This window comes from Corvus brachyrhynchos, unplaced genomic scaffold (genome assembly GCF_000691975.1).
Source record: "Corvus brachyrhynchos isolate BGI_N302 unplaced genomic scaffold, ASM69197v1 scaffold434, whole genome shotgun sequence".
NCBI classification, from domain to species: Eukaryota; Metazoa; Chordata; class Aves; order Passeriformes; family Corvidae; genus Corvus; species Corvus brachyrhynchos.
In genome coordinates, this window is record NW_008238372.1 from 1,305,305 (window position 1) to 1,313,113 (window position 7,809).

General features: G+C 42.4%; 1 protein-coding gene across 1 annotated transcript in view; it reads left to right on the forward strand.

The window, feature by feature from the left end:
• The first annotated feature begins 1,678 nt into the window (after nt 1–1,678).
• Nucleotides 1,679–7,809, forward strand: part of KCNJ15 (potassium voltage-gated channel subfamily J member 15) — a 25,677-nt gene continuing 19,546 nt past the window's right edge. Inside the window, exon 1 of the mRNA XM_017736356.1 lies at nt 1,679–1,947. The gene's annotated coding sequence lies outside the window, so the exon portion shown is untranslated. The remainder of the gene's footprint in view (nt 1,948–7,809) is intronic.

The following is a 7,809-nucleotide window of genomic DNA, read 5'->3' on the forward strand; positions in this document are numbered from 1 at the left end:
ATTCTACTCTCTGCTCTGCTGCTCTGTTTTGCAGAATGGAGTAAGAATCCACAAAGCATTAGTAAAAAGATTAAAAACTGAACTGTTGTGCATCTTTGAGAGCATATCCTCATATTATGATCTTCCAAAGACCCCTCACACTACAGTGGATTTCATGGTCACCGTGTTGCCACAAATCCTGATTTGAGGGATCTGTGGGACTAGCACATTAGAATATTCATATTTTGTTATGATTTGGGCAGTTTGTGGAATTTTACTCAGAAGAAAGAAGGGGAAAGCTTTCACTGGGGATTTTTAATAATGAATAACCACAGCTAAACATAATTTAATTGGATAGTGAAAGAGAATTCCTGGTGTAGGTGCTTCATCCCATCATGAATCTCTGCAAACAGAACAGCTCATCTGAAAGCAGAAAAAGACCTTCACAAGCATTTTTATATATAAATATAAATATATTTATAGCTGTTGCCATCTCCCTCATAGTAAATATAGAGAAAGAGACACCAGTGCAACAGGTTCATGGATTCGGGGAACAACCCAAGCCGTGTGAAATTCTTCGGTCTCTGGCAAAGTGAAAAAAAAAAAAAAAATCACCTCTAAGTGTTGCCCTTTTAAATGCAAAACAGCTGCTGCCTCCTGGCACTGCCTGAATGCTGCACTTGACAGCAGAATTCCAGCTCCTGCTTTCCTCTGGTCGCATATCAGGGCATTATTAATATCTGTTTATGGCATTTAGATCCCCGTTTAGCAGGGATTTTGCTCTGGCTGGTGTGTTCTGTGGGAATTTGAGGTGGGAAGAGTTTGGTTGGTGAAGGACTCATGCCAGTGTTCGATGTGCTCCTTGTCCCAAGTGAAAGGGAAGGAAGTTATCCCGGCACTGTGGGATGTGCCTGCAGGTGATGCTGAGCTATCCTGTCCTGGAGTAGCTTGCTGGGATATGGAATTCCCAGGAATTACAGTAATGTGGACTCAGAATAATGATATCCCAGGGCATCACATGAGCCTGGCTGGTGCTGCAGCAACTTCCCTTTCCCTGCTGCTGTTTGCATTCCCAGGGAATCACATCCAATTCCAGCGTGGTACCAACGGCAGTGCGCAGGCTTTACATCCACACCCTGTGTTTGGGGTACCTGACTTCCCCCTGCTCAGATCATCCCTGTCTGTGCTCTCTGCAGCTGGGAAACAAAGGTAGAAAGGCACCCAGGCAAACCCAGAAAAAGCCATCAAAGGAAAAAGTGTGGATAAATACACTGGAAAATTTGGTGGTCAGGTATTTCAGCTGCTGCAGCTCAGTGGGTGACAACCACAACCTGAATTTATTTCAGATGAGTCTCAATCTCCCTTTTGCCAACAGGAAAGGGGTAATCAATAACGTTGACTTTTTTATCCTTCTTCCTCTTTTCTTAGCATTATACAACCACTCATAACCTTATTTATTTAGGAAATAAGGCCTTTCAGGGACTTTGATCAGCCTGGCTGAAGTTTCTTCAAAGATTAACTGACTTCTTTAGAAGTAAATCAGTTTCCTCTGAAGCAGGTATTTGCTTACCACGTAACTGGGTGTCGAGAGCTGTGCAGTTATAAAGTTTGCTGGGCTCAGCTGTAGATTTCCTTAACACACACTGCTGACATCACTGAGTCTCCTCTCAGACTCTTTTTCTTTTTTTTTTTTCCCTCTCTTTCTCCCTCCCTCCCTCTCCTCCCTCCCTCTCTCCAGTTTCTTTATTCAGGTAATTCCAACTCAGGCTTATTTCAACTTGTTTTTGACTGACAGCGAGGGAAGGGAGACTCTCTGAGGGGTTTGGTTTGTGTTGGTTTTTTTTCTGGTTTTTTTTTTAAATGCACACATGCTTTATTGAAAAGCCACCCAACCTTCTATAAAAAAGACTGTTTGACTTGTCATGACGATAACATCTAGTAAGGAATCTGAACATTGCTCTTTTACAGGTAAGAGGTATTTGTCAAAAATCCATACATGCTTAGCAGGGCTTTGGGAGCTGTGTGGAACTGGAAGCTAAGGAGTAGGTGCTTTTCCTATTTTTTTCTGTATTTTGGTAGTTTAAGGATTTAGAAACTGTGTGTAAAAGAAAAAAATTGTTTATAAAATTGTGCCTTTTCCTGGGTTTTGACATAGAGGCATTTTAGCAGTGAAGCAAAAGCTGTCACTGTTTGGTCTTTCCACTGATGTGAAGCACTGAATGTGGGGTTTGTAATGCATGGGGCTGAGATTTTTATATGTTGGGGAAGGGGACAGATGCTGAACCTGTCTTTGTCACTGTTTGCCTGCCAGGGATTTTTTCCTGTAGAAATCCAGAGTGCTGTTTGGAGTGTTGGAATCATACCTTTCAGCCAGCGCTTGCTCTTTTTTTCAATGCAGAAATCAGTTTTCACTGGCATAGTGGGAAAACTTGCCTGGAACTTTATCCTGTCCCTGTTACCTTTGTGTATAAGAGAATGGCAGTTTTCTGTGGTAGGTGTAAAAGAATGTAAACATGTCTGAGTTGGAGAACTTTAGGCATTTTCTTCCAACTTTTGCCTGTGTCTTCACATAACTTGTTTACGACAGGTCTGGCTTTTCCTCATAATCACAATCTAAGCCTGTGGTGCAAATTCCCCTCTGCTTTTCCACTGCCTCCCTTTTTATTTTCACACCGGGATCATGCTGCAGTGAGAGTTACAGATGCAATCTCTTTTTCTCCATGAGGTGCTGGTTTTGAAGAGGAACAAAGCTGGCTTTCCTTTGAGAACCAGGAGTATCCACAGCACTTTTTAACTAACCTTCTTCCCTCTCACATTGTATTTGGAGGCATTTCCAGGCCCTTTCTGATCACAGTGCTTGTGTATTTATCTACCAAGTCTGTGCTTTCTTGTGATTTTTTTTTAAGTTGAGGGGGAAAGAAGATTTGCTGCTAAAGAAATGTCTTCTTTATTTCCCAGTTATAAAATGTCACTGTGCTCTCTGCACTCCCTAATAACCAGCTAAACAGGAGGGAGGAAGCAAGCCTGGAGTGTAACACGGTGCTGGTTGTACAGTACAAACTGGCATCACTTTTATAAAGCAGAGTTGTAGACCAGACCAAAAACTTCCCCAGGAATTTCATCCCAGTAAATGAGGCATGGCCTAGAGACAAAAACAGCAGCAGATGACTTGGGCTTCAGTCTTCCAACGTACATACAATAATTCAGTCTGTTACTTTTTATAGAATTTCAAATGAAAACAAATAGTTCTTTTTTACCCTGGCTCCTCATGCAATGAAGCAAACAAGCCATTAGCCCACAGCCCTGATTGCAGCTGAATTTTTTATTGATTTATCCAGATTTCATTTAATCAGTCTGGAATATTGCTCCTGCCTCCTGTCCTGTTTCCCTCTCCTCAGACACACAGTCCACAGAGACGGGCTGTGTTCTTTGGGAACAGGTGGAGGCCAAAGCTGGGAAGGACCAAGAAAAACAGAAATGTTACTGTTTTACATGCTAAGCCTCAGAGCATTTTGAAATAAATTTTGATTCACTTTTCTTCAAGGAAAAACAAAGCAGGTTTTGGGGTGATGCCTTTTTGGTTTGTTTGCTTGATGGAGGGAAAATACCTTAGAGGCAACTTATACATGTATGAAAATTATAAAAATGATTGATTATTGTATGAAACAGTTAAAATCAACCTTGTCAATTTACTAGGAAGGAATTTATTAAATGCTAAATATCTGAAAGCTGAGCTGTCCTTAACCCCTTGGGATGAGAGAAGTCATGAGTTACTTAAGTGAGTTATTACAGGCTTGAGCATCATTTCAGCCTTCAGAGTGTCTGGATGTGTTTGTTAATATGGTAAAGGGCTTGGTGTTAAAATGGCAAAGGGTTTGGAGTTAATGTGGCAAAGAGTTTGGTGTTAAAATGGCAAAGGGCTTGGCGTTAATATGGCAAAGAGTTTGGTGTTAAAATGGCAAAGGGCGTGGAGTTAATGTGGCAAAGAGTTTGGTGTTAAAATGGCAAAGGGCTTGACGTTAATATGGTAAAGGGCTTGGTGTTAAAATGGCAAAGGGCTTGGAGTTAATGTGGCAAAGAGTTTGGTGTTAAAATGGCAAAGGGCTTGGCGTTAATATGGTAAAGAGTTTGGTGTTAAAATGGCAAAGGGCTTGGAGTTAATATGGCAAAGAATTTGGCAAAAATCATGTGCATGTTCCTGGAGTAAACAGGGAAAAACAGCTCCAAGGACTGGCTGTGCATGAATTGAAACTCCTGCTCACTCTCTGCCTGGCTGTGCTGAGTGGGGTGAAATGCACGTGGAGAGCAGCCAAAAGCAGTGGATCCATCACTAACCAGAGCATCTCTGCCTCCTCCTAAGAGTAGGAAATTGTCCTGTATGACCAGTGTAGGAGATTGTCTTTGTATGGCCAGCACAGCCTGAGCTTCACAGCAAGGCAGAGGTCGTGGTCAGGCAGAAAGGGAACAAGCAGTAACAGGAGTGCCTTCAGGTATTGTCATCCTTCACTGGAAAATTATTGCTTGGACATGAAGAGGGGAGGCACATTTTTGGGATAACAGCTCTGCAGTTATTTACACCCAGTGGGAAGAAAGGTGTTTGGCAAATTTCATTTTCCAGCAGAGCCTTTTGCAAACCTTCTGCTGCCTCTGGTGAAAGTGAGGTGCTGGGACAAGGTTGGCCCCATTTAAATCCACATTTGGCTCCTTTCTGGTTTGTTTGTCTCTTGGAGATCCTCAGCTGGATTTGTCTATGCTTAGAGAGCCACTTTCTCTTTGCAACCCAAAAGTCATAAAGTAAAATAAATTTTGACAATAGTACAACCTGATCAGATTAATTTAATCTCCATTGTTTTAACAGAGGCGTTTCACTGTTGGTTCAATCTGGTTTCACATCATGTACTTTTCCTAATCTAAAATTAGCACTTTCGCATTGAGGATATATGATAAAAATGGTTATCTGTTTAATATATTACTATAATCTGTAGGGAAGGAATATATATGTAACAGTGCACCTACTTAGATGGCTTAAAATGTGTATTCTTAGCATACACTGACAAAGAGAAAAGGGTAAAATATATCATGATCAAAATTTCCCCTTTTCCTCACTAGAATTACACAGCCTAACAAAAACATATAATAATATAGATACAAAAAAAAGAAAATATCCAGAATAAATAGGATAAAATAGATGTTTACAATATTTTGACCAGTAAATAATTTTTCCTGGTTAAATGATTGTAATTTCATTTTTAATTTTCCAAGGAAAATGGCAACCAGACAAACGTTTTTGTGATTTTCTGACCTTGTCTATGAAATTTCCCCAAAGTTTCCCCTTGTTTTCTGCTCAGCAGTGATCCACTCCAAGCTGCCCACCCTTCCTTCTGGAAACTTCCATGCCATCCTTTCCTGAACCCCTCCAGCCTCTCACCCAAGGCTTCATTTTCAGAGCAAGACCAAAGGTGTATCAGCATCTGGGAGGAGGTGTTGGAGTTGCAATTCTGATTCATTTTCTTATGCAAATGGCAAAACTTTCTCACAGAAATAGGATAAAAAAAGAAAACCTTTCAAGCCTACATTTTATTTTAGCCCCATATTGAGTTTGGTTGACTGGCACAATTGGTGGCACATGGCAGTTAATCTCTGGACTGTTCCCATCTTACTGTTTTTAGATTAAAACTCCCTTTTCCCTAAGATTAGGCAGAAAATTAATTGTTATAAGGGACTCCGTTGGAGTGCATGGTCCTAGAAGTATTTTCCTGCTCTGTTCTGTGTTTGCAGTCTAAAAAAATCCTGAAAAATTACCCAAAGAAACTCCAAACCATCAAAAAAACCTCAACCAACCAACCAACCAAAAAGCTCTGGAACTTAAATTAAAATTTGATAAAATTTAACTATATTTTTTGAACAAAAATATATAAAAATTAGCATTGACTTACTTTCTTGTCAGAATAAAATGTCCAAATTTGTGACTTGATCATGACCCAAAATAATATTTATTGGTGATAAATCTCCCTGCCCTTTGTAAGGTCTCAGACTGAAAATATAGAACTTATTTTAAGAAAATTTCTTTGGTTTTTTGAGCAGAAATCCAAAAAAAAGACACATTTCAGTGGGGCAACCCCAGTGATTTATCCTCCTACTGCACCTTGGTGTGGGGCTCTGCCTTTGCAGATGTATTTTTGGTTGATAAACAGTGAAATTGCATGTGGGGACACCTTGCCTTTAAATGTTCCAGTGCTTGTTTAGAGCTTATAAATAATGATTATAGCATCAAGGAAAAGCTTTTATCTGTGATTGCTTTACAGTCCCAAGAAATACAAAGAAATACAAGAAGTTTGTTAACCACCAAGATGTCATATAAAGACTGAAAATATCTCATAAATAAATAATAACCTTTCTGTTCTCACGAGAAACTTTGATTTAAGCCTTTTTCTACATAAACTGAAATATTCAGAGTGAAATATACAAAAAAAGCTGGGAGAACGACCAGATCCTCATTCCCCAGCCTCAGAATGAAACAGTGGTCAAGAATTTGCTGAGTTCTTAAAACTCCAGGTGCTATTAACAGAAATTGCTCCTGATCTTCAGCTTTGCTCAGCTTAAGGCAGTACACACCACCAAATAATTCTGGTTTAGCTTTTTGCTCTTTATCAACTGATCACTGGCTCCCATCTTGCTGAATAGATGGCAGGCGATCCGTGGTGAAAAGCAGAGGAGGATTTGCACCACTTCATGAAAAGAGGAACCTTTGAAACAAGCAGCAGTGACGGAGGTGTAGGATGCAGGTTGTTCATATTTTGGAATTGCACAGATAAAAACATTGGGGGTGCTGGTGCCAATGGCTGGACACGAGCCCAAGGGTGCCCAGGTGGCCAAGGAGGCCACTGGCCCCTGGGCTGGATCAGGAATTGTGTGTCCAGCAGGAGCAGGGCAGGGATTGTCCCTCTGTGCTGGGCACTGAGAGGCCCCTCGAGGGCTGTGCCCAGTTCTGGCTCCTGCAGGAGAGCCCTGGAGGGGCTGGAGGTGAGGGAGCGGGGAGGGGGCGGGAGCCCCAGGAGCGGCTGAGGGAGCTGGGAAAGGGGCTCAGGCTGGAGCAAAGGAGGCTCAGGGGGGACCTTGTGGCTCTGCACAAGTCCCTGACAGGAGGGGGCAGCCGGGGGGGTCGGGCTCTGCTGCCGTGCCCCAAGAATGAGAGGAAAAGGCCTTAAACTGCTCCAAGGGAGGTTCAGGTTGGAGACCAGAAAAGAAAATTTCCCTGCCAGAGTGGTGAGGCCTTGGGATGAGCTGCCCAGGGAGTGGTGGAGTCACTGTCTCTGGGAGTGCTCAGGAGGAGTCTGGATGTGGCCCTTGGGGACAGGGTTTGGGATGATGCTGGTGCTGCTGGGGTGGGGCTGGATGAGCTTGAAGATCTCTTCCCACCCCTGATGATTCTGTGATTCTGTGATCATGGATGAGGGAGCCTCTTAAACCTTCAAGCTTGATGAATCCATATTTTGGTGAGGGACGTGGTGGCAGTTTCCATGTTGACATGGTACCATGGTTTGACACTGGCCCAGCGCCAGGCACCCATGAGAGCCGCTCGCTCACCCTCCCCTGTCACAGCTGGGCAGAGGAGGGAAAAGGAAAAAAAATTAACAAACACTTCATGAGCGAGATAAAGACCGGGAGAAACACATCAAGGGCAAAACAGGCTCAACTTAAGCTGCAAAGTGAATTTATTACTAACAGAATCAGAGGAAGATAATGAGAAATAAAAGAAGCCCTTAGAACATCTTCCACCCCCCAGCCCCTCCCTCCTTCCCACTGACAGTGCAGCGGAACAGCAGTGGG